General features: G+C 38.0%; 1 protein-coding gene and 1 long non-coding RNA gene across 2 annotated transcripts in view; one reads left to right on the top strand and one right to left on the bottom strand.

Annotated features, from left to right (window-relative positions):
• The window catches only part of LOC141439925 (neurotrimin-like), a 136,554-nt gene that overhangs the window by 102,914 nt on the left and 6,462 nt on the right, over window positions 1–27,178 (bottom strand). The window lies entirely within an intron of this gene.
• On the top strand, window positions 21,188–22,128 carry LOC141439933 (uncharacterized). Its single transcript, XR_012452653.1, has 2 exons — window positions 21,188–21,759; window positions 21,797–22,128. It is a non-coding gene; the product is annotated as an uncharacterized lncRNA (long non-coding RNA).

Here is a 27,178-nt window from a genome sequence, read left to right as displayed (position 1 = left end):
CTAGCTAAGCCAATGCACTTATTAATAGACCTATCACCTGGGGTCAACGCCTCTGACATTTGGGCACACCCTCGGACTCAGACAGAGGTTATAATTTACTCCGTCCACTGAAATTAATGTCACAGAGACAAGCGCCGACAAAGGATGGATTCTAAAAAACTATAAATTATGTGAGGGTGGAATAATTTGTTGCTGTAAAACAGTAGGTATCGTTAGTGAAAGAATGATAGAAAACTCACTAGGGCCACTGAAATTTGACAGGTACCTACCTATGACACGTCGGGTAAATATCATAAAGGTGCAGTAAAAGAAATAAAGAACTAGTCTTCATCACCTCGGCCTAAATATGCCCCAACTGCGCAGAGTACAGGCCTCCTCTCAGACCTTTGACACACTATTCAATTTTTTCGCTGGTGTGTGCAGTTTTTCCACACGGATTTGAATGTGGTATGTCCTGCTGCTGCTAGAGCTGGAAGTCTAGAATAATGAAACTCTTCGGATCGGAGGATCGTAATAAAATCCGATCGGAATGAGATCGATAAAAACATAAGTAATTTAGAACGGTCGTATTTTGCAAAACGTTACTACTGTGATTTTTGGAAACCCTTAATTTTGACAAATCCTAGAATTTGACTTTAACTCACTCCTCAGGTATCAGTATAATTTATACCGTGATAAACAGTATTAAGATTGAGATACAGAAAATTAGCATAGACTACTATTGTTACATTACACCTGGGAGCTGGGTCGGATGCATTGTTCCGGAATGATTGCATAATTACTCTACACGCGTGTCGTGTTGACGACCATGTCGCACTTAGCGCCTCTCGCACGAGCATGCCGCTGCGGCCGCCTATGATTGGTCGATTACCTGTGACGTCACAGCCACTCGTAGTCCACATTATAAAGGCTTAACTATTAATTCTCGGAGTATTTTGGCGCAAATTAAAATATACGAGGCATTGTTATAAAATATAAGTTTAAAGTTGTTTGTATTTTGCACGTTAATTAACTAGAATTTAAATTTATTTTGTATTTTTGGTTCGAGAAAACTGATTATTTTCTTGCACAATTGCTGACAGAAAGTTTATTACTTTTACGCTAATTTTCATTAAAACAAAACATTTGACACCAATGGACCTAGTCCCAAACTAAGGAAAACTTGTCGTTACGAGTATGACTATGGGTACTAATCAACGGATAAACGCACTTATATGTAGATAAAACAAGTACATTTTCAACGTTCAAGACTTGGGAACAACGTTGATCAGTTAGTTCTATTTAGGTACTAATAATTATTAAATAATAATCTTGATTGCCTTTTCATCGTCCTTCTATTATCTGGCTATTAAGCTCTCCAGATACATTGTGGCTGTGGCAAGCACGACGTTTCCAATTTAGGCCAAGCGACAAGGCTTTAAAATTTTATTCGCTCATGAAACTGTAGTGGTACTTGAAGAGCTGACATTTTCAGCTGTCCGGTCTGATGTGGTTTGCGTAACTACATTGTACAATATTAATGGTGAAATTTTAGTCCTCTTTTAAAAACATTATTTAACAACTGCTTTCTTCTCTTTTAACTTCCGACGCAAAAAGAGGAATATTATTATGAGTTTAACGCCAATGTCTGTCTCTTTGAAACGTCGAAGCTCTCAAACGGATTAAACTATTTCGATGCGGCTTTTTTACGTCAAAGCGAGTTTTCATGCAATGAATCTTGGGTATGTTTAATTAAAATCGGTTCAACCATTTTTGAGATACTGAACTTTGAAATGTGGACATCGGAAGGTTTTTCTATTTTTTTATCTTCGACGCAAATGGAGTTAAGAATGGTCTTTTATGATGTCCTCGGATTTACCCTGTACTTTCCTGCGTCGAAATGTCAAGAACATAAAACTACATATAAAGCGAATGGAATATTGAACTTCTCCGCACCATTTCCTTTTGATGAAACATTAAAGCAACTTTATTGTTCTAACAAAGTTTTCTATTGTTCGTCTTCGAGCTACTTAAGGTCCGTCAGCTAAAGCACGCGTTTCACGGAAAAAATAACTTTGCGGTTAATTAATGTTCAACAACAAGTCTGAAATTGGATGGCTAATTAGCAGAGATTCAATACGAGCGGCGCGCCAAGGCCGGCTTGTATTGATATTCTATTTTACAACATTGATTCTGACCTGATGATGTGAATCTTCAAAGTTTTGATCAAATGTTAGTACTTTCAATGTAGACTGGTGCAGAAATACAAAAGAATTACAATCTTTTTTGCAATTTCTTTATATATGTATGTGTGAGTTAAATCTTGGAAGTTAAATTTGACCCACTTCCTGTTAACCGGATTGACTTGAAATTTGACTTACGTATGTATCTCTTGTACAATACAGGGAACTCCTTAATGATTGATGGCATCGACTTGAAATTTAGTACAGAAATGTAATTTAGATAACAATGCAAGTATAGTCAGCAAAAAAAGCTTGTATTAAAAAAGTCATTTTTAACAAAAACTTATTGGTAGCAGTGTTCGTATGTTTTCCTTCACACTTCACGAAATTCGTGGTAGGTAAAATATAAATGCAAATTGGCATGCATTTTGAAAAACCCAGAGATAAGAGCCGGGATTTGAGCGTATGGTCAGGTAACTCAGGTCAAATGGACCTCATGACAGTAACGCTATCTAATGACAATGACATTCGTCTGTCAAGAAACCCTACAGCCTGGTTCACATTTATCTGTCGTGTTGTGTCGTGATGCAGCAGAACGGTATCGGTTTCATACATTTTATATAGTTGTGTTCACATTTATCTGATGCAGTGTGTTGTGACGGCCTGTGGTCAGTGGCGTAGCTAGGTAACCTAGGGCCCTGGGGCAAATAAAAAAATGGGGCCCACTGCTATCAAAACTGGTAAGGTTTTTTGAAGTAAAATCATTATATATACAAATACTTTAAAAATGCTAAGCAACTTTATCATCAGCTATAAAGCAGAATTTCGAGGGCCCCCTGAGCTTGAGGGCCCCGGGGCACTGCCCTAGCCCCTTGGTAGCTACGCCACTGCCTGTGGTTGTGTTGCATCAAAAGCATAGAGAGAGATAGAGATAGAGAGCATCACGACACAACACGACAGATAAATGTGAACCGGGCTTTACGAAAATCAAGCAAAAAGCCAGCCATTAAAACTGAAAATTTAACCAAAACCTATTCAGTAAGAAACAAAATTAAAAAAGATTTAGGCAAAAATATTACAAATGTGTCGTGATTTGTACCCCCGCGTCATAATGCGTCACGAATTTGATGCAAACGACGCGAAATGAGCCGTCGTTTTGATACGCCTTTGTCTAGATACAGCTTTCGACATAAAGTTCGTGCCCAAACGCTGCTAAATAAATAACCATCCGGGGGAAAGTCGTAGGCCAAAACTAGCAATAAAATAAACTGCGGTGGCTCTTGTGGAAGCAGTGCGGTGAGCACGTAGGCTATAAACAATTCTTTACCGTTCGGCGGACGAACAATATCGCTGTATTGTGCGATGTAGGGCGAGGGTGGGGGGGAGGGCTTCTTTGGCTTCGGTTCCGCACGGATCCTTTTATTATTTAGACGAGCAAATAATACGGAACCGCGAGTGCAGCGGTTGCGATTGTTTCGGCTAAGTGGCCGCCGCGTGATGCGGCCCGGCTGGTTCGCCACGTGAGCGGTGAACGCCGATTTGGATGTGCCCCGCGGAATATCTAGTAGGGATGTTAATATGGATGCACCACTAAGCTCGACAGTATTCAGAAAAAAATAAGTGTGAGTTATCAATAGATGATAGCGAATTATAATCCTACTATATTATTATAAATGTGAAAGTTTGTAAGTCTGTTTGTTTATTTGTTTGTTCCTGCATCAGTCTAAGCCGCTGAACCGATTTAAGCGGAATTCGGTATACAGATAGTTTGAGTCCCGGGGAAGGCTATGGGATAGCTTTTATCCCGGGAAATTGCATAGTTCCCGCGGGGTAGCGATAAAAGAATTCTACGCGGACGGAGTCGCGGGTAAATAACAGTCTAGTAACACTCATAACAATACGATTGTTTGCTCTCTTTCTACAAGACGACGACGACGACGACGACGACGAAACGTCTAATTTGAAAATGTCTGCGTTTTTATTATAAACTATTAGTATAATAACAGCTTGTATAAATGAAAACATCATAATATTATTATAATCTTCGTATATATATTATATATAATATATACTTTTTTTTACCTAGTTTCAAAAAAGCATTGAAAGATTTTTTAACCGACAAGCATATTATTCAGTAACGAGTATCTACTAGATAATTATACTTAGACTAGATATTGTTTTCAAAATGTTCCACTGACCTTACCTTATCTTATCTACAAAATGATTTATTAATGTAATATTGATTGTAATTTAATTATTTCCTATTTTTTTTTTTTATTGTATAATTATTTAAATTCATAACTTAAAAAATTGTATGCTGAAAGGCAAGACATGAAGGACAGGACATCAAATTATTGTACATCTATATATTCATTTAATAATGTATATAGGAAATCATGTTTGACAAATAAATTATCTTTATCTTTCTTTCCCCGCAATAATTCCGCGTTCAGTTACGTGGGTGCACACTCACCGGGGTTCAGCCGAAAATCAGAGTTGCAGCTCTGGTTACAGGGCTACGACACAGTCATGCTGAGCTGAGTCCTTTTGTCATCAAACTATATAGCATGTCTCTAATTTTTCTCTCTTCTTCTATTTATTTTTTTACTGTGTTTTTGTTGTGATGTAGTGTGTTTTTGTTGTCAATAAATGTTGTGAGTTTGAGTTTGAGTTTAATAATAAGATCCTTTTAATACCTAAGATTTAAACTGTCGGGGCCGCAGTCCTAACCTACGATCTGACCTATTTATGGTAGCAGTTTCGTATATTATACTTGAAACTGTAAAAAGCTATGTGAGTATTATATTAAGTGTTATTTTTAAAGTAAATGTTATAAAGCTTAAAGTCACTCAGAGACGGCTATGGAGAGGGCTTATGCTCGGAGTTTACGGTTACCGACATATCCCAAAGAATTGCGAAACTGTAGTGGCAGTGGGCGGGGCACATTGCTCGCAGGACTGATGGCCGATGGGGTCAGAAGGTTCTCGAATGGCGTCCGCGGACCGGGAGACGAGCTGTCGGTAGGCCTCCAACAAGATGGAGCGACGACCTGGTTAAGATCGCGGGATCGCGGTGGATGCGGAAAGCACAAGACCGGTCTGAGTGGAGAGCCTTGGGGGGGCCTATATCCAGCAGTCGACATTCTTTCGGGTGTTATATTAATTTTACGTCATGCGTTAGGAAAATATGGATTTATTATTATACCTAATGTTCACTACATGTTGTGAACATTACTAAAGAGTAATTAGATGAAATATTGTTGTTTTCGTGGGACGCATCCAGGAGCACTTGGCATGCCATTTACAACTATGTGTATCGAAAATACAAACTGAGACATGGATGCACAGAAAAACCAGAAAAAGAGACCAGCACTGGGAATCGAACCCAGGTCCTCAGCATTCCGTGCTGCGTGCTATAACCCTACACCACTGCTGGACAGGAATCTAGACACGAATTTTTCCTATGCATACATATCTCAGGTTGCTTATTTCTACTTTGCTACTTAAGCAGCAGCACTAGCGACAGTTTGTATTTTCGATATGGTTTCACGGGATACCCGTAAAAGTAACAAATTTGGAGTTGAAATAAAAATACAAAAAGAATACAAAAAACCAATCATGATTATCTGTATTCTATGAGCTTTAGCTTCTGTTAAGTTTGCTTGCTCACGTGGCGCTGCCTACCTCCATATTATTTAGCGCCGCGGCCGGATGCGTCGCCATTTGTGCGCCGAACAAAAGGCTGGATTTTTGTTGAGCTCGTTCCAGCTTTATCCCGCATTATCTTGGGAGTTTTAATTACTTTGTGTGCTCGGCTCGGCCGGCGCGGGGACGCGGGGACTCGGCCCGCACTCGACGAACCATAATCATAATTTAGGCATTCGTACAATCTACAAATTGAGGCTCATAATTCCCTACACTGTGATAAAATGTTATCAAAATGTCAGCCCCAACTTAGTGCCTGATTTTATTTTATTTGCATAAATATCGTGAAGCTAAAATGAGGTCGTGATATTATTTACGCTCACATCAACGGCAGCGGATAGCTAGCTAGATATTTAAACGTTATTAAATGTTTTGAAATACGGTATTCGGCGCTGTCACATAATATTCGTGTTTCGCGTAAAACATGCGTGAACTTTAACCATTTCCACGACCTTTAGGAAAAATGAGGCTGGAGCGTACAAGCGACATAAAGAGCCTGAACACATGGGCGTAACGAACGCGGCGCGGCGACAAGACACATGGTCTCGTCACGACGACGCTTTATTTCGTCCATTATTGTAATGAAGCGTGAAATAGTGCCCCCCCTGCGGCAGCCCCTCCTGTGAAATATGGCGCAATTATTTTTTCCGCAGAGCGTCGTGACTACCAGACGAGACAAATAATTTCACTAAAAGTTAGTGGTGGCTGCCGCAGTTTGTCCGGCGGGGACGGCGGAACGACGGCTTTCAATCCCGTGTATGTGATCCCGGACAGAGGCGCTACTACAAAATTCAAAAATCGAAGTTCGTATCGTACCGTCCACCTCACTCTCGTATTAAATGAGATTAGTGTCAGCGGGACGGCAAGATACGAGTTTCGAATTTTGCACTTCGTAGTATGGGGCCAGTATACTCTCTCTGCTTTGTCGCACGACAGTGGGCTTGTAGTGTAGTCGCATTGGCTATGCTGTTGCGATTGGGGCTCCTTTGCTTTATAACTAAAATTTTAATTCCGCTTGCAAAATTATTTTCTGAATACTTAAGTGATTTTCGACCTAGTTCTAGTTGAATTGACTTGAATAAAGTCATGGATCGATCTTTAATGACAATGTAACACGAAGATAACATATTTGCATACTAATTTTGTAACACGTGTCACTGCTCTTTAGAACTTTATAAAAATCACTTGTTACCATGTCTAAGAAAAACAAATTATTTCATTTTATTTTTAGAAACTTTTTTCAAACTCAAATCCGAATGATTTATTGCTTACACGTTGTAAAAATCGCTTGCTGTAACATGTATAGCGTTTTAAACATGCACCCTGGAACGAAATTGCAATACTTAAGTATAAGTTATAACTATTGTAATCAATTCAATTAGATTGGTTTCTCGTATGTGTGTCTTATTTTGTCACAAAAGCAGCAAGGTCATAAATCAGGCATCCAGAGGTATTTTAATAGCAAATACTTATACTTCGTTTCTTTAGCATTAGAAAGAAGAGAAGCGATCTTGACGTGACTTTTTATTAAAAAATACTTTTGAAAAATAAGTCACAGCAAATAATGTGACAATTAGCAAGGCGAATGATCATTTACATGCTTTTGGTATCAAAAGTAATAGTTACTGCTTTTTTAATTTTAAAAAAGCAGTAACTAGTAGAAATGTACAAAAAAATAGTCTTATCAATGTCCTAATTTTTTTATTTTGGATGCATGGTATATCATATTATGAACATTCAATCCATGTTTTAAACAGCAAGTTTTTCTATAGCTTGTATTTTTTACAATACTACAAAGTAGTCAGGGATAATCCGAACCTGACCACGTAACTGACTTTTGTGCAGAAAATTTAAGTTATTGTGGAAAAAAAGATAAAATAGAATAAAATGTATTTACCACAAGTTTCAGTGATAATATCCTAAGCAACTTAAAAACAATAAACGATATTTTTCTAATTTTATAACTGAAAATTTGAGTCTGAACACAATTGAACCTCTCGAAATAATAACCCAAAAACGCTTTTCAATAAAAAGATTCATCAAGGTTGTTACCCTTTTTCTAATGCTAAAAAACGAAGTACAGTTTTACGAAAACACAACTTATTCAGAAAATGTGAAAAGAGATGTCAGTGTAAGCGAACGGCGACATCTGACTGAAATCTCCTTTGCAATTTGTTCAAAGTCAGAGATAAAGGACGTTAAACCTCAAAGTTATTGCTCCGCGGATGAAGATAGATAAATGCGAGTTTCAAGTGAAGTGACAGCACGACGGGGCCACCGCTTTACAGGACAACGCAATCTTTTCATGTTTTATTTGGCTCACCTTAAAATGTACAAATAAATTTGCCTGAGTGGCTCTTAACTTCGTCGGCGTGCCCATTCACGGCACGGTGACGCGGCACAACTCGAGTAATGCTAACCAACCAAACACTCCTGAATACAGCGTGACTCGCCGAACTGCACTCGGTGAATGGGAGAGAGCTCGCACAAGCTGCCATAGAAAAATGCTTTAGGAATTATGGCCGTGGGTGTGCATGGGCTGTACTGTGGTAGATAATAAATGGATATTGCAAGGTTGTAATGACCTACTGATGAACAGTGACTCGTGAAAGATAAAAAAAGTAAACGTCGATAAACTACTGTTTGATAAATATTTAAGCGATTTACGCGCTTTTGTCTAAAGTAGTTACAACATCAGAGGCAAGACAATCCATACTAATATTATAAATGCAAAAGTGTCTCTGTTTGTATGTTTGTCCGTCTTTCACGTCAAAATGGAGCAACGGATCGACGTGATTTTTGGCATGGAGATAGTTTATGGGCCCGAGAGGGACATATGCTACTTTTTATCCCGGAAAAATGCACAGTTCCCGAGAGAACAGCGTGCGATAACCGATTTCCAGGCGGGCGAAGCCGCGGGAAAAAGCTTGTTCTTTATAAAACTCAAAACAAATGCAGATGATTTTTCAGATTCTTTTTCGTGATCACTGCAAAATTGTGAACATTTTAAAATTGAATTTCTTTAATTCTCTATTTGACTAAAAGAATAACATGAACTGACTCAGAAAAACTCATGGTAGCCTAGTGATTTGACCTATTGCCTCTCACTGGATCGTGGGTTCAAACCCGAGCTGGCGCCTCTGAGTTTAATGAAATTTATGTGCAAAAATACATTTAAAATTTACAGCGAGCTTTACGGAGAACGAAAACATGGCAAAGAAACCTGTTAACCTGTGAAGCAATTCAATGGTGTGTGTCAAATTCTCAATTCGCACTACAGCCAAAGCCCTCTCTTTCTAAGAGGAGGCCTGTGCACAGCAGTGAGACATACATAGGCTGGAACGCTACTCAAAAAAATTTCATCAAAATATGATAATACCCGTTTACTTTCATTATTTTTATTAAACATTCTTCACTGGTGAAATAAATTAGTTTTAACGTTTTCTTTGTGTATGGCTCTTTGTATGTATGTACCTAAGTGGTTACACGGTATAATAAACAAGTAGTTATATTCAATTATTTTGTACAGAAACCACAAATAAAACTATTGTTACAATAAACGTACTTCAAAGTAAGCTGAAAAGGGTAAAATACGCGGATGACGACTTTACAGACATTTCCAAATAAAAACCCTGAAGTAACTACAAAGTAAATTCGTCATTGTCCAACTTACGCTTCGACCAAATAAATTGGAGATTTGAAATAAGCATCCATTTCAATCAGTCCGATAATAACTCAGACAATGAATGGAACTATTTTAGTGCTCCCAGATTAATCAACTAACGGCGACCCGCGGAGTGAGCGAAGATGGCGGAATAATTATTCTCTTTCAGTTTTATAGGTAAGCCTCGGTCGAAAATATCTAAGTGGATTGCAATTAAATGTCCAATGTTACTAAAAGGCAGCATGGATGGAGTGAAGACTTAAACTTAGTATTCTGTTTCCAAATTTTCTAGTAAATCGTTGTAGAAAAAGACATGGTGTTCGATCTTTCGTTAAAAGTTTTCAATTTGTTTATCTATGCAGTATATAGTAGTTTGTTGTTGTTTCTTTAAAAAATATGGTCTGTCCATTGGAGGACAATTTTGCCAGTGTCTAGTAGTTTTTGTTTGCCGTTGTACGGTAAATAATTCTAGAAAACGAAATATGAGAGGTGATGGTGGATGAACGATGACAGCGCGAATCTCCATATAGTAGTTTAATTTGGGACAAGATAAAGGACGAATATCTGTCATATATTTTTTCTTTTTTTTATTATATGAGAACACAAGTGTCTTGCCAATTTTGGCCGCGAATTAGAAATCGAGGTTGCTTCATGGTTCCTTTACAGGTACGATGCCGCGTTCGCATAATCCACCGAAAAGTAGCAACGGAAGAGGATAATTTGCTTGTTCACTCAAAACAGTACAAAACACGTATAAAACATATATTAATTGCTAAATAGCGGGTATTAATCACTTTCCATAATATTTATAGGGTATAACTGCCTAGATAGTAGATCCACTATCCTAGGCAGTTAGTATATCAGAAAACGGTACAAGATTTTATGTATGGCGTAATATCTTCCTAATCGGACTACGTAACGCCTGTCCAGCCGGTCAGTGGGTTTGGTTTGATAATAGAAACTGATATGTTTGAACGGACACATAGATAGCCCATAGCAGCACAAATAAACCGCAAATCGATACAAAAGCGGCGTGTCACCTGTCGCCCGGCAGCGACAGAGGGCCGAATGGCATTATTAATATCTTACTATACACGTTATATACTAGACAACTGGACTAGAATGTGAAATATGATGAACTGCGACGCCTGTCACTGTACGCATCAAACGTGATTTGAGTATAATTACTGTCGCAACAACTACTTTATAACTTACTATACCTGGTGGCCCATTTAGAACTTTGAAACTATTACACGTAGAAAGATCTGCTCTGAGTAATAATGCCATCGATTTCAGTATCAAGGAAAAACTGCACTCATAAAAAAAAACTCATATTTAGTTCGGGAATCGAACCCGGTCGTATCAGAGATACTCATATTCCAGTCCCGGTGCTCGTCTTGTTTTGGCATTTGGTATACATAACAACTGACTTGAAATTTGGTATTCATAATGTAAAGGCTGACAAGAACTATAGAAAACCTCGCCACATTGCGGAAAACTAATAGAACTAATTTCTTGCACTGGTAACACTAAATTCAAATGTCATCTGTCTATTGCTGTCAAAGTTTAACGTTGTTTGCGCGTGGTATTTTAAAGTGTTATTTTGTGTTTTTGTGTGTTAAAATGCCGAAGATTATCCATAGCTTTGGAAGGAAAATAATTCACAATGGTATAAAAGTATTTGTCATAGAAAAAGTCCGAGGGATTTGAAAATATTCCTAATATAACATCACCGACACCGTTGTCAATATGACTGTTAGGTATCGTATAGTGGGTGTAAAGAATGTTGCAATATAAAACGTAGAAGTGCTGCCCCCGCGACAGGTTTTTTATATTCCTGGTCAGCCTTTAGGTTGGATGACAATGCAAATACAATCAACAAAAGGACAGTCAGCTAACACGTTCATATCAAAAATGTAATGTACTAGCCTGTTGCCCGCGACTACGTCTATGTAGAATTTGTTTATCGCTATGTCCCCGGGATTCAAACAATCTGTACACCGAATTTCATTTAAATCGGTTCAGCGATTTAGATATCTTGTACCTTGGGGGGAAAAAGATGGAGCTCCAACAAGATGGAGCGACGACTTGGTTAAGATCGCGGGATCGCGGTGGATGCGGAAAGCACAAGACCGGTCTGAGTGGAGAGCCTCTGGGGAGGCCTATGTCCAGCAGTGGACGTCTTTCGGCTGACATGATGATGATGATGATCGATTTAGATGAAATTCGGTATACAGATAACAAACAACAAGAAACAACAAGATTCAGACAACAAACATACTTACATACTTTTGCATTTATAATATTATTAGTGGGATTTGTTCTATGAATGCAATTTTCCTTGCCATTAAAATCGATGATATAGCTCTTTAGAAGAGATTTTTCCACGTCTTACAGTTTTAGTAAACCTAAAATTGCTAAAAGTGGCTCCGTATCGATAACGATTCTTATGCTCTGCCTACCCCATTTGGGAATACAGGCGTGATGTTTGTGTGTGTATAGTTTTAGTAAGTTTAGTAACGTAGACTAAATAAGCCATCCAGTTTACGTAGTACCCAGAAACGCTTAAACTTAAGTTGTTCTATGAAGTTGATCGTTGCGAGTTAAGCTGAGTCCATAAAGAGTCCATTTCGCTCGCATTGGGCATAGAATTCAAAAATAGAAAAAAAAATACTGGCACGAGGTATCCCATCTTAGGCCCCTAGGTTGGCAACGCATCTGCAATACCCCTGGTGTTGCAGATGTTTATGGGCAGTGGTGATATCTTAACATCAGGAGACCCGCTTGCTCGTTTGCCAGCCAGTCGAATAAAATAAATAATAAAATAATTGGTGGCTGCAGAAAACATGTTAAGAAATATGCATAAACTTTCCCAGACACAACTATTTTGCAAGTGACGGTTTCCATTTTATTTTAACGAGTCTCCGTGCAGCCAGCTCCGCTCCTCCGCGGCCGATAAATCCACATTACTTTTACCACCTGTCGCGGCGTGCGTTATTAATTTTTACGGCATCATAAAAACATTAAAAACTGAATTTATTCCGGCAACATTTCACCACGAGTCAGCATGCCCTACGAAAATGTTTTCTAAATAAATATTTTTCAAATGTGTCATCCTTAAGTGACACGAGCGGAAACTCAACGCTACAAATAGACCCTTTGATGTGACGCTTCAGTTATCTACGAAGAATAGTGAACTTTAAACTATGCCGAGCAGAGCTGATCTCGCTTTGAAGTACTTTTTAGGGAACAGGGATGGGCGGGGAAAAATCTCGAACCCAAAGGATTCTGCAGCGGATTTTTTTTCCTTATTTAGAAAGATTTGGGAATTCTCAGCGGATCGATGTTAATGAGATCCGGTGGGATAATGAAGTGCGCTCGTTGATTAATTAAACTCGACGAGCTCCTGGACCTGCTATGTTTGTAATAAGGCTCAAAGGAGCCCTGAATAAATTAATTTAACTAAAAGTGGGCTGACGTAATGTTCATAGACGACATGTCTTGAGCTTTACGTTCCAGATTACCTAGATGAACGAACATGAATAACTTCTTATCTCCGGATTACTTGTAGTTTATAATATATTAAGCCTATTATATTATTGGTTGCCTAGTACTTCGTACGAATTTTCAAGCAGAGGAGCTTAGGTTCAAATCCGGTTTGACACTTTTGAGTTTTTTCGCAGTTATGTGCAATCTCATTGTGAGAGGAGGCCTGTGCCCAGCAGTCGGACTTATATAGGCTGGGATGACGATGATGAAAGAATTTTTAGGAATAACGCTCGATTCTAAACTACAGTGGGGACCTCACGTCACAGCAATCGCGGTAGATTGAGCTCTGCTGCTTTTGCAGTTTGGAAAATACGGCAGCTAACCGATGTGGCGACGGCACGGTTGGTGTATTTTGCTTACTTTAATAGCATTATTTCGTACGGCCTTATTTTATGGGGATCTGCTGCAGACATTGAGTCAATTTTTATCTTACAAAAGAGAGCAATTAGAGCAATTTATAATTTGAAGACGCGTGAATCTTTAAGATCTTTTTTTAAGGAAACAGATATCCTAACCCTGCCGTCGCTTTATGTTTTTGAAATAATCATGTATGTTAGGAAGAACATATGTGATTTTCCCACTAACGTCGATAAGCCAAAGGCTACTAGAAACACAGGGAAGCTTAAAGTTCCATCTTACAGACTGGCTAAAACCAAAAAGTCTTTTCTGGGAAATTGCATACGTTTTTATAATAAAATTCCAAAAAATATTATAAATGAAACGGATACAAAATTCAGATCTATTGTCAAGAAGACATTAATATCAAAGGCGTATTATAAAGTTAATGATTATATCATGGACAGGGATATTTGGAAATAATTCCGATCCGCATTAGCGATCCCTTCAAATAGCGAACCTACTGTGTTAAAAATAAAGTTGTGTTAAATACTTGTGATGTATACATATTATTTAATAATATTGTAAATCTGTTTTAAAAAAAAATATATATATATACCTCGTTGAGTTTCTTGCCGGATTCTTCTCAGCAGAGGTTTTTCCGAACCGGTGGTAGATTTTTTTTTGACATTCATAAGTGCTTGTTATAGCCTAAATTGAATAAAGATATTTGACTTTGACTTTGACTTTGAATCGTGAAACAAGCTGAATACGACTGTCGGATTATTTATTTTATCAGGCGTTACCTTCGCGCAGGTCCATATCCGATGAACTAAAATAAATTATTTGCTCACCCGCGACCTTATGATAGCTAAGTGTATGCAAGATATGCGTGTTTATGCAGTTCCTCCACATCCACACTGTAAGAACACACACAAATCACACAAACCCATCTATTAGCACCACCACACTGCACTGACGCCTTTCGAACTATATTAATGAAGTGGAGGCACTGCATGAACACGCATATCTTGCATAAACGTAGCTATCTTAAGTTCAGAGATGAGCAGAGAAATTCTTTTAGTTAATTACAATTAACGAGTAATTTTATGGTGTTTTTAAAGTTTCCAATCCCAATTATGAGAGGCCTGTCTGTCTGTACCTACCTTCATAATATTCGTTCCTAATAAAATAATGGATATTATATAACACTAGGCTCAAAAAATCAAAAAAAATCAAAATTATTTATTAAGGTTGCAAAAAGTACAATATTTTACAATGGTTGGCACCTCTTTAGGCTAGAGATGATAATGATGATTGAGTTCTCGAGTAAATCTACTACAATCTAACATTATCTTAGTGCAGTCTACAATTCTTCAAGAAAATAGAAAAATGCTGTACAAACAAAACAATCTGGCCTACATCCCTGAAAGCGTCTAAAAGACTCGACGCCAGCGATGGACTCGCTAGCCCCGCCCCCGGACTGCTCCGCGCTCTACCCACTAACTCAGCACCGCATCGCCGCAACTCCACGCGTCGGGTTACTAAACTACCGTAATTACTTCCCCCAATAGTTCTTCCTGCGTCTTCACAACAAAAAATAGTTGAGGAAAGATTAATGCGTAACAAAGTTGTGGGTCGATACAGGAAGGAAGTGTAACCTCTTTTCGCATTAAACCTACTCGTATTCAAGTCCATTGAAGTTACACGTGCGAGTGTACAGTAAGCTATCATTATGTATAACAGTATGTATGCAGTAAAAGGAACAGGAATTCAGTAAAATGAATTCACGACCAAAATGTTTCTCTTTATGAAGTTCTAGATCGCCAGTTTGTCTACAAAGAGTTCGCGATTCCCGGATTAAAAATATCCTATGTTTATTGAATTGACGATTTTTTCTTTCATCGAAAAGCTCGTGGTAAATTTAGAATGTAATTTCGCACAAGAATTTCGAAAAACTTGTAAATATAATATCTTAATCTAGGTTTGAACCCACGATCCTCTGCTATAGGGCCATTTTAGGTCAAACCACTTGGCAAACACGGCTTCTAAAGCAAATTCATACTATTTTTATGATCAAAACATTTCTGAAATGTTCGAGTGCAAAAATATACAACCGAAAGCTAAATTACCAGTAAATAAATGTATCCAGTACTTGGATGCATATAGTGGGAGTAAAAACTCTAAGTGAAATTAAATAACGAATCCAATGTCGAGTCGTTTTATAAAGCTGTTCTCTTGTTCATTCAATTACGCGTCCGGTCCGATGTGTCATGCTAATTTGAAATCTACATTTTAAATTTCAGCCACCCGACATTATTTGCGGAAGCTCGTTTTGTTTTTAACAGAGCGTGTACAAATCTTAAAATTACGTGCAGTAAATCTGAGTCAACGTCCATGTATGTATAATGTTACGTATGTGTATGTATTTATGTATGTATATGAGAGAGAGAGAGAGAGAGACATTTATTTACACATATTCGATACACAGAAAAAACACGTGAGGAAGAAATAATAATTAAAAAAAACAAACAAATAAATAAATATATGGTAATCGAAATTTCTCAGTTTTGGGGATGCAGGCTTTGCTCGTCTTAACCGTGTATTTATTAATCCAATTAAATACACTGTAATTAGAAAACATTGTAATAAAAATCAAAAATGCTGGAGCTGGGAATTGAATCTAGGTCTTCATCAATACACTCCTACACCGCCTTCAAGCCTCAATTTTACATTAGATTAAACCAAAAATGTGCCTATTTTTGCAGGCAATATGCCTTTCACTAAGTCTAAGTTTCTACGATATTTTTCCTAAGATATCCCTACGGTACCGAGACTTGGAGCAACACACTTATAAGCTACCGAGACATAATAATATAGATGCGACGGCGTAGTTTTCTCCATTCTGTCCTGCTCAGCGCCGTGGAAAATTACAGGAAAGAAACCGCTTCTGAAAATTGAAATTCCGTGTGCGACTTCGTCGCCGAAAAAACTACCCCACAATATATTCTGCGGCGAGCGAAACACTTATTTTAAATTCCGTCTCATTGTTTTTGAGGCTGGCTGCGCGCCAGCGACGTCACGGGTACATTACTGGAGATAACGTCCAGATGCGAGGGAGTCCCACCTCAGACGTGGCCAAGATTGTGCCCAACTTAAGTAACTTAAATAATCGCTCGCTCGCAGTACGACGTGCTCTTTATTAAGTTGCAGTGATAGAGCGCTCGGCGCTTTAGTATTTTAGCATCAGTTTTGTGTTGTACTAGATAGAGTGGACTCTTCAATGAGCCTAATCGTTTAATTCTAAGTATGACGCAGAATTTCAAGGGAATTCTCGAAGAACACAATTAAACTTTTATTAATTTACGTTAACTTAAATAGTAAAAAATTATCAAACGTATATGGTCACTAAAATTTGTCATTGTAAATGTACTGAAATCAAACGGGGAGTATCCCTTTCAAACTAAATGAAAAAAAAAAACGATTCATAAATAACAGCGCTATGAGATAACAACATTAAAATACAACCGAATTTTGAATCCTGAACTGCAGTAAATATTTTTAACTTGTTATTTTTGTAACATGGACTTCTGCAAGTAAACGCTTGAATCTATGAATTAATCTCCTCTCTTTTCCTCCAAATTAACTTTTGAAACATTGTTTATGTACTGAAAATATAGACGTCTCTGTACAGGTGTGTAGCGACCAAAGTCCATCTCAAGTTTAAGCGTTTATGCAACAAACTGTGCAAACTTCACACAACACGGCATTAGATGCCTTCGCTCCATCGGCCGGCACCTGGCGACGCTGTTGGCTGTTTGTGTTGCTCGCTGCACTGAATTACGACAAATTGCTACAAGCACGCTACAGGCAAGAAAGGAATATGGTGGAAGTGGCTTAGCTTGTGAGTCCTGACTTTTTAAATTAAATTTTTAAATAACATACTCATATAACTGACCGTGATTGACCTCTATCTCACCTGATGTTAAGTGCAGATGAGACCAAAGGTGTATCTCACTGGTTCAGTAACAGCCTATTTAAGTGAGTTCTCGTTTAACAGAAAAATTGTACTCCACATAGTTGTTCGTAAACTCATTTTTCACTACATTTAAAAAAAAATATTTTACTTGCCATGTCAAATCTGGGGATTACTAATAATTTAATCCATTTCCAGTAGTTGACCTGACTTATAATTACCTACACAAATGTAAATTGAATGACACTGCGAGTGCAGCCACCGTTCTAACTAGAATTTTATTAAACCTGCCGTTACCAGGGACTCCGTCCGCGTAAATTTCGGTTTACACTATCCCGTGGAACTATGATTTTTCGGTATAAAAACTATTCTATGTCCTTCCCCGGGACTCAAACTATCTGTATACCGAATTGCATCTAAATCGGTTCAGCGGTTTAAACGTGATGAAGTAGTGGGATAAAATTCTTAACAAAACTTATTTCTAGGTACAGAATGGTAATCACAGGTCTATCTTCGTATTGACATTGTTAGGTTCCTATAAATTCATACCAAAACAAAACTGTCATATGAACGCGAAACACGCACACAGCCAAACATTTCCCAGAAGTAATGTGGTTATCACATGCCATATTTTTTGCCTTGCGTAAAACGTGATGTATCATAAATACTTTGTGGTTACATACATACATAACAAACATCGTGTTTGTATATATTTTTTTAACCAAAATGTAGTTTTTGGGAACCATGGAAAATCAGTATTATAAGATGTCAGAATAAGAGGGCTTGAGCCTTTGTTCCCACGAGGACGCAGTGTGGTTTGGGAACTTCGCACAGACAATTGAATTGCTTCGCAGGTATTATCTATTCTGTGTCGCAGGATCATTTGCAGATTTCTCTTGTCATATACTTCGTACCAGGGTTTTTTATTAATTCATGCGAAATTCAGTAAAATCCTGAAATTTCGAGTTGCGGGTAAAGATTAACGAGAAATTAAATCTTTAAACCCGTAGGCATGTTGGAATACAAAATTAGAAAATAAAACCACGGTCTCGAGAGAACGTCCTCTGATGTTCTTTGACGTGACATAATCAGATACAAATGAGGCGGGAACGGCGTCGCTCATAATAGCGACGGGACCGAGAAGCGTCGCGATTAGGGGCTTAAACATGTCTCCTTGGTGTCAAACGCTGACGCCAGTCTATTAATACGAGAGAGAACGTGCCAGGTTATGGTTGACTTAAACAGTGGATGTGGTTACGGGAAAGCAAATGGAGAACTTGGACACCTCACCATAATGTTGTTGTAGAACGACTATGTTGGCTTATCACCTTAGGAACGTATAATGTTGCATTTAAAAATGTAATAATATTTAACATTTTCGATTATGTTTTTTACAGAATGTAAACGGTTAAAAGAAAAAATACGGATGTATTCTAGCTGAAGCTTAGAGAATTTTAGTGGTAGCTTTCACTTATCTCCAAGCTAATGGTTTACAGTTCTGATGCTTTGTTTACTGCTTGTGTGATGTCGGAGGAGAACGGGGTGAACAGAAACACACGAAGGTTGGGTAAACTCTGTTTAATAATCCAGTTGTATGAGTATATATAGGTATAACATATTAGTCATAATTATGGGTGGTCTTCACGTGGATGGTGTCGAATGACAATCTCAGGTTATATCCCTTACATGATAGACATTCTTCCGTATATGTTATGGTGTCCTATTATTAATGTGATATTTGAATATGATAATTTATTTCAATGTTATGTTATATACCTGCTAACTCTATACACTACACTTGTATAATCATCTATTTTAAATTAAGTAGCTCTGTTTTTAAACCAAATTATAATCAAATTCTTACTTAACTGGAGGAAAATTCCATCGTTTCCGAGCTCAGATTTAAGATACTTAACTGCTGGCTAAATCTGACATTCCGCCATTAAAAATGCGTAAAAAGCGGAAAAGGCTTAGAATATTTACAATTAATCATTCTTATTTTCTTAAAGATGGAAAATTTGAAGACTTCCCGGACTTTAGAGTATTATTTGTTTGGGGAAAACCGTCGGCTGAATGAATTAGTATTACGTTTTTGTATTTACTAGCAACACAGAAAGCGTTTCATCATTTTTAAATATTATTTGTTCTTATTAGCAGAACGTTTGCCTAACGAAATCTACTGTATTTGACCGACTGCCCAAAGAAGGGTTGAGTGTTTACAGCCTATGTCATCATCATCCCAGCCCATATACGTCCCACTGCTGGGCATAGGCCTCCTCTCAGAACAAGAGTGCTTAGGCCATAGTTCCCACGCGGGCCCAGTGCGGATTGGGAACTTCACAGGCACATTGAATTGCTTCGCAGGTTTGTGCAGGTTTCCTCACGATGTTTTCCTTCACCGCATAGCTCGTGGTAAATTTCAAATGTAATTTCGCACATGAATTTCGAAAAACTCAGAGGTGCGAGCCGGGGTTTGAACCCACGACCCTCTTCTTGAGAGGCGATAGGTCAAACCACTAGGCCACCACGGCTTTTGCCGCCTATGTATGTAATCATAAACATCATTTAATCAGCTGTAGAACGTCCACTGTTGGATCTGTTGGAGCCTTGGAATCCAGAAGCTTAATATATTTGACCTGAAATATATATTTCAGAATCAAATTATTATTATTTTTCTTTAAATTTATGTCGGTGTAAGCATTCTACAAGTACACTTCAACTGAACGTAGATATATAGTTACTTGTTAAGTTATAGTTTCGTAACTAAGAGACCCCCATACATCCCCGTATTATTATTATTCTTTTCTTGTATTTTTTTCTTTAATTGTATAATTACTGTAAAGTAGTTTAGTATTTTATTTTGAAAAAATGTCTTTCTGCCAAGTTTCTTGCGGCGCATTCTTCTTGGCAATGATGGTCTTTCCGAAAACGCTGGTAGCTTTAAAAATTACGTGGAAAAGTGCCCATTGCTGCATATTTACTGAATAAATGATTTGAATTTTGAAAAGTTACTTTGGTCGGAAGCGGCCCGCAGACTCTATGAACCAGCGGCTTTAATCAGGTTATCCGTACATCTCGTATGTTGTGTATGTATGTATGCATATTTCGTTGGTTCTTTCTGTAACCAAAACGACTGACCTACCAAGGGCAGGAAAATAACCAAGAACATGCTTTTAAGGTATTTAACAATACGTTGCCAAATGACCTTCCAGTTAACAACAAATTTATAGACATCGCAACACCAAAACGAACGGAAGCTATTGCTTCGACTAAATTTAGATCAACAACTCAATAAGATTGCCACGCGAGCTGTAAAGTACAATTACGCCAGCAAACACCCTGTACGTCTTCATTCGACGCCTTCTACTTAAATACAGCGTGCTTCGCAAAACTCGCCTTTAACGCTTAGGTCATAAAAGCAACGGCAGCGCCGCAAGCCTCCAAGTTCCAGTTTACGCTGCAATTGCACGTTTCGTTTAGCGTTTCGAAGAATTTTCAGCGTTTCTTGTTTACTTTGGACTTTCCACCAATTACCGAAAGCCTCTGAGAGTTTAAGCGTATTTAAAGATGATGGGAGAGCGTTTTCCATCTTATTTACTTACTGCTTTATCAACTTAGTAGTTACTATATGGTATCATCATTGAAATACAGCGAGGAAATGCTGCCAGCATCTTTGAGTCCTTTGAGCGTTTTCTGTTAAGACTTGTGACGCATTATTCTTGGCAATGATGGTTTTTTCAAAAGCGCTGATATCATAAAAAGTTACATGTAAAAGAGCCTTTCGCAGTCTACTTTGTCAAGGGCAGACCTCTTGAGGGGAGGTTTGACCTTAAAGGAGGCCTAGTAAGTTATTCTTTGAGTAAAACAATAAGACTTTTTAACAATTTTTTAATTAAATATTGAACACAAAAAAATAACAGGCCTAGTTTGACAAAATTAAAAGTAAAAGTATTACGAGAATCTCAGGTAGTACGTTCAAGCGATTTTATTGAGAGGTGGTTCTGATTATTCGGTCTCACTGGCCTACACTTCCCTGGAGTCGGAGAGAAGAACCCGGAGCGAAGAGGCTGGCCACAGCAGGGGGCCTGGTCCAGCTGAGTGGTCGTCGGTGCCGAGGTCAAAAGGGGCCTTAGGGCGGCAGGACGAGCAGCCTGGACAAGTGTTCCACGCCGGAACGATCAGGGTCTTGGACGAGCCAGGAAGGATGTGCAGTACTCCGGAAGTTAAGGCCGTCAGGGCTTAGTGTCAGGTTAGGGCGTAAAGGAGCCGCCTGAGCCGTGAGAGCTGTAGCCGAACGGAGCTTTGAAAGTTGTAGCCGTGCAGAGCGGAGAAAGCTGTAGTCGTACGGAGCTTGTAAGCCGTACGAAGGTTGTAAGCCGTACGAAGGTTTGTAAGCCGTACAAAGGTGTAAGCCGTACGAAGGTGTGGAAGTTGAAGCCGTACGGAGGTGCCCTGTAAATTAGGTGGTGTCAGTTGTGGTCCAGTGCTAGATTGTTTGCCAGTCACTCCTCTGCAGCGATGCACCAACTCTTAGGGCGAGCTGAATTGCAGTGAGTGGCAAGGACAATCATACGGAGTTACAGGCAGGCAAAGGAAAATGATTCTAGTTTTATATAATTATTTAAAAAAACAAAAGGTAAAAATAAATAGCCTAAGTGACCGTTAAAATTTGAAATACAACAGTTCACTAAATAACCGTTAGAGGATTACATTTGAAATTAAACGTCACTTAGCTGAGTTTGAATTTATTTTAACACCGGTAAGCATCCGTTGCATAAAAGTAATAAGCATTAACATAGTTTCTGAGTATTATAACAACGGATGAGAGAATTTAACAAGTGTTAAAATATTAAGTATAAGAAACGTTTGAAATAAAAGATTCCCTGGCCAGGGGAAGCCTTCAGTTCAATTACACAAAGTTAAATTATAAAGAAAATAATTCTAATAAAATACACAGAAAAACACAAGAGTTAAATATCGGAGAACTTACCAAGTCTGGGCGTATGGAGCTTTCGAGGGAGCTGTTTAGTGTAGTATGAGCTGTTGAATGTGTGTTTTACAGCTGTGCTTCAGCTTTTAAGGGCGAGAATATTACAGTTAGAATTCCCCCGGTCACAGCTGATCGACAGCACCCCCTTGGCCGACAAAAACGGTCAAGGGTGAGTTGATTATAGATATATTTAGTCGTACAAACTCGTGTAGTAATGAGTGTAATAAAATGCCTACTTTTATAAAATAAATAAGTAAATAATAAATAAATATTAAATACATAATTATTACGTAAATAAATAAGTCAAGAGAAAACTACGGTGGCGACCTCTAGAATTCGTCCGCCATTCTGCTCAGAGATCCCTTATTGAAGTAAACGCCATCTAGCTTACACTGAGCTAACTACGATGTCAGCGATCGCCTGTGTGCATCGTGACAACTTGCAGAATAAATGTTTTGATTTTTGATTTAATTTTGAGTTATTTGTAGTTCAAAAAGAATCCGGCGTCCAATACGTTTCCAAAAAAATATTTTACAAATACTTTATTTTAAGAGATCACTCATCGAATCCGACTCGGCTGGGCAGCGTTCGGGAAGCTTCGCAATGTCTATTCATCCAAATTACCGCAGTTTTTGAAGTCAAAAGTCTTTGACCAGTGTGTGTTACCAGTGATGACATACGGATCTGAGACGCACAAGCACAAGGCCGGTCTGAGTGGAGAGCCTTGGGGGAGGCGTATGTCTAGCAGTGGACGTCTTTCAGCTGACATGATGATGATGATGATGACTTTATTTTAAAACGCTTCACTTGATAACCCGTTACTATTTATACCCTCTCCCTTTTTAAGGTTCCTTAGCCGAAGGGTCAAGCTCCGTTTACTCACACAAGTCCAACAGCCATTCGTCTGTCCGTCTGTCACGCAGGTTTAACAGCCTAGCGGTTGGAGCTATAAACTTCAAAGTTCCACAATATAAGTGCATCTTTTAGCTTCAAAGACGAGGTTTACGAATAACTTTTAGTATCAACGTGCGCTGAAACAGAGACGTAATAAAATAAATATCTGGAAGGTCTGACAGTTCATCCCAATTCCCTAGCAACAAAGCCACTCGAACCTTCTCTTGCTGTGAAAAGGTTAAAAAGGAAGGATGATTTATAAAAGGGCACTAAAAGCGCTACCCTACGCCTACATGTCATTTGCCACTCAACAAATCGGCTTATAGTCTTGCGATTGATAGCCGATTAACTTTTTTTTTTTTTTAGATTTTAAAAAACACTAATAAAATATAATAATAATATAATATTCTTTATTTGAAACAATAGCACTGGTAATACATTACATTAAAATAATTAATCAGATTTGAATACCTCTTCCGCTTTTTATTGTCATGCTAGTTACATTTAAAAAAATAAGAGAAAAAAACTTGGAACTAAAAACAACTAAGTATTGGCAATAGGTACCAGACTGTGCAGGAGATAATGTCGAGCCCTGGTTAACTACCCGGTTTTACTTTAGCAAGCGCGGGCGCAACTATATTTTCATAACAAAAAGTCGGAAAACCCTCGACTTTGTTAATTCAAAGTTCAATATCTCAAGAGTGGTTAAACCGATTTTCATGAAACATGTCTAAGAAACGTCACTAAAAATCCGATTTTAAATAAAAAACCGCATTGCAATCGGTCCACCTATTTAAGAGCTACGGTGCCACACAGACACACATAGCGGTCAAGCTTATAACACCCCTCTTTTTCGGTCGGAGTTTAAAAAGTCGGCAAAATATTTGTATAGTAGACAGAGTCCAACAACCACGGCATGTCACTGGCTAATCCAGCTCGACGTCAACAAACGCCAGATTTTGGAATGTCGTCACATATGTATGAAAAGCAGAAACAAACGAATATCTTTGCCAGGGCGCGCTCCCTACAGGATGATAAACTCGAAGCCGCAAAGTCAAAGTCGGGATAATGTCGGCTGGCATTTAAGGTTTATCACAGCGTGAAAGACGGATCACAAAATGTACAGAATTTAACATGAATCAAAATTTTCGACGAAAGAGAAAATGTGCGCAGGGCACAGTAAAGTTGTTTAGAAGTTTAATTAGTGAGTGCAAGTGAATTGCAATGGAATACAATGCGGCGACTCTTTATTCAACAGCGTATATTAAATAATTCAGAAAATAGTACATTGAGAAAATTCACACGATAGCTTCGAATTTAACTGCTGTAAATACTGAAATTGTTTTTGTGCATATTATTCTGAAGCAATCAAAAAATCTAGAGAATTCACACAGAACAAGATAAAATAAAAAACATTACAATATTTTATGAAAAATAAATTATATTTTATTTTAGATAGTAATGAGCGTTAAATCAATCGTTATTATCTCAACAGTGATCAACTCAAACTCTTTATTGCGTATAATGTGGTGATGATGATCTTAAAAACAAACAGCACAGCAACATACAAATTAGAATAACTACAATTTGTTCTTAAAAAAAATAAGCATTATCTTTAAATCTACAAATCGTAAAACAAACTAATGCCCATCAGTACTGAGCCAAAATGAACCAGTAACCCTGACTTTTAGCGGCACCAGTTTTATTTAAAAGCACGTATTGAAACAGAATGCAGCGCCATGAATAATTCCAGTTCGGGCTAGAACAATACGTTGTCCTGAAAAAGGGAATTCCCTAAAGGCAGCTCACGAGCTCCGGCCAAGCACATTATTCAACAAAAAAGTAAAACACGACCTAGATCAAACTGAGGCCTTTGCATACTTATTCAACCGAATATAACCTCGTAGAAAGACTGTGTAATGCCCTACAATAAATAATAATAGAAGATACATTCTGTCGTCATATCAGGATTGTATAGAACATACAAATAGAAAATGTTTCTAGCATCGCTTTATTTTGTACATAATTTGACAGAATGTCACTTGGAGAAGTTTCGGTTTCACCGGAAGCAAAAAGAGAAAAAAAAGCAAGACTGAAAAGCTCGGTTTTAAAGGCTGATTTTAATGACTATGAGTCAGATAAATCTTCTCATTTATTATATCTACAAATTTGTCAAAACGTGAGTCCAACTCGCACTTACTCGTAGCAGGTTTTTATATTATTTTTTTATTAGCTGAACGTTTGCTCAACATAGTCTATGATTTTCTCACCATTCTTACAGGGTTTGAATTTCGTCCGGGGCACCCGAAAAACACTTACGTTTAATAAAAGTAATAGATAATGATACTCTCCGGCATGTCAATAAAACAAAACGGTGTGTGCAGTATCAATCAGTACATCCGGCTCCGATCCGGCCGATCGAGCAAAGCAATGCGGCCTTTGCCAACAATATAAGGCTCTGCAGCCTTATCGATCGTCCTGTTATTGCGAGGACATCTGTGCTAAACGTGCATCAATAGAATGTATTGAGATTGTGTGGTTCGTGTCGTAACGAAAATGGATGCTCACGTGAACGAACCTGCGCGTAGAGATTATGGTCTAAGATAACGATCAGTAGAGACTTTCATTAATACTTTAGTATTATTAACTTAAGTATAATTTAGTATTAGTAACTTAAGAATCCCTATTCTAAGGGTCTATTCGAACAAAACAAATAGAGACGGCATCACATTTAACCGTCAGAAAACACTAATCAATGGATGGTGAAACAGCCCCTAAGTATAATTATTTAATTCAGACCATAGGACCAATTCACGATCACTAATAAATTTCTCGATTACGCGACTATATTATTTAGAATTGTTATTTCTCTATTCTTATTTTAAATTCAACATAATTTTATAGCACATTTTTAGTAATTCTGAATTATATCCCTTTGGTTTCGAAAATCAGTCCCTAATTCACATCTTCATAAGAGATTATGTATAATCTTGTGAGATACATAAGTCTAAGTTTACCTACAAATTGTTAAACATAAGCCCCTGGATTCCATATGCATTGTAACCCTGTGCTTCATAACATGAAAGCCAGAATGACATGAAATGAAGCGTTTTCTCAAGCGAAGACGAGTTAACAATATAATGCAATTTCCGTCCCTCGATTTCAACACGTTACTACTGAGATGGCGAGATAGCGCCTCGCAGCCTCGCCAACTAATCGAAGCCGTCATGTCTCTGTCACGCTGACAACTCCGGAGACGGAAGTGTCGGACGAAACTTCTAAAAAGTTCGCCCAAATAACGCCCTTGGGTTCCACGGAGTTATCCGACGAGTGCCCCCCGTGTCTTGAGTTAATTCATAAAAAACCGGCCAAGAGCGTGTCGGACACGCCCAAGATAGGGTTCCGTAGCCATTACGAAAAAAATCAAGTAATATTATGTGCGTTATAACACAATTAAAACACTTATTACAGTTAATGCAATTGCAATTAATGAATGATATGCAATTAATGAATGAATAAATAAATAATGGAAACAAAAAACCAATAATGTTTATGGTTTTTGCGTTGCATATGGGAATTTAGTGATACCTCATTTCACAAAATTATTTATTCAAGCCATTCTGTAGCAGGAAACACAGACATCGTAAGTGATGGTGAAGGCACAATCCATTTTTTACAGTCAGGTAAAAAGTTAAACAAATATCTGTAAAAAATATAATGCAAGGTTTTATGCTAACCATATTTTTCGTTCGATTTACTAGCTTTGACAATCAACGACAAACTATATATGTTTAGTTTCAAGTCAAAGTTACTGGAATCGGATGGAATTCCACTGGCGAGATTGGATCTTAATACACATCATCATCATCATAATGTCAGCCGAAAAACTTCCACTGCTGGACA

Source organism: Choristoneura fumiferana, chromosome 21 (genome assembly GCF_025370935.1).
Source record: "Choristoneura fumiferana chromosome 21, NRCan_CFum_1, whole genome shotgun sequence".
Lineage (NCBI taxonomy): Eukaryota > Metazoa > Arthropoda > Insecta > Lepidoptera > Tortricidae > Choristoneura > Choristoneura fumiferana.
Note: the sequence above shows the minus strand (reverse complement) of the source record. Positions and strands in the feature narration are given on the sequence as shown.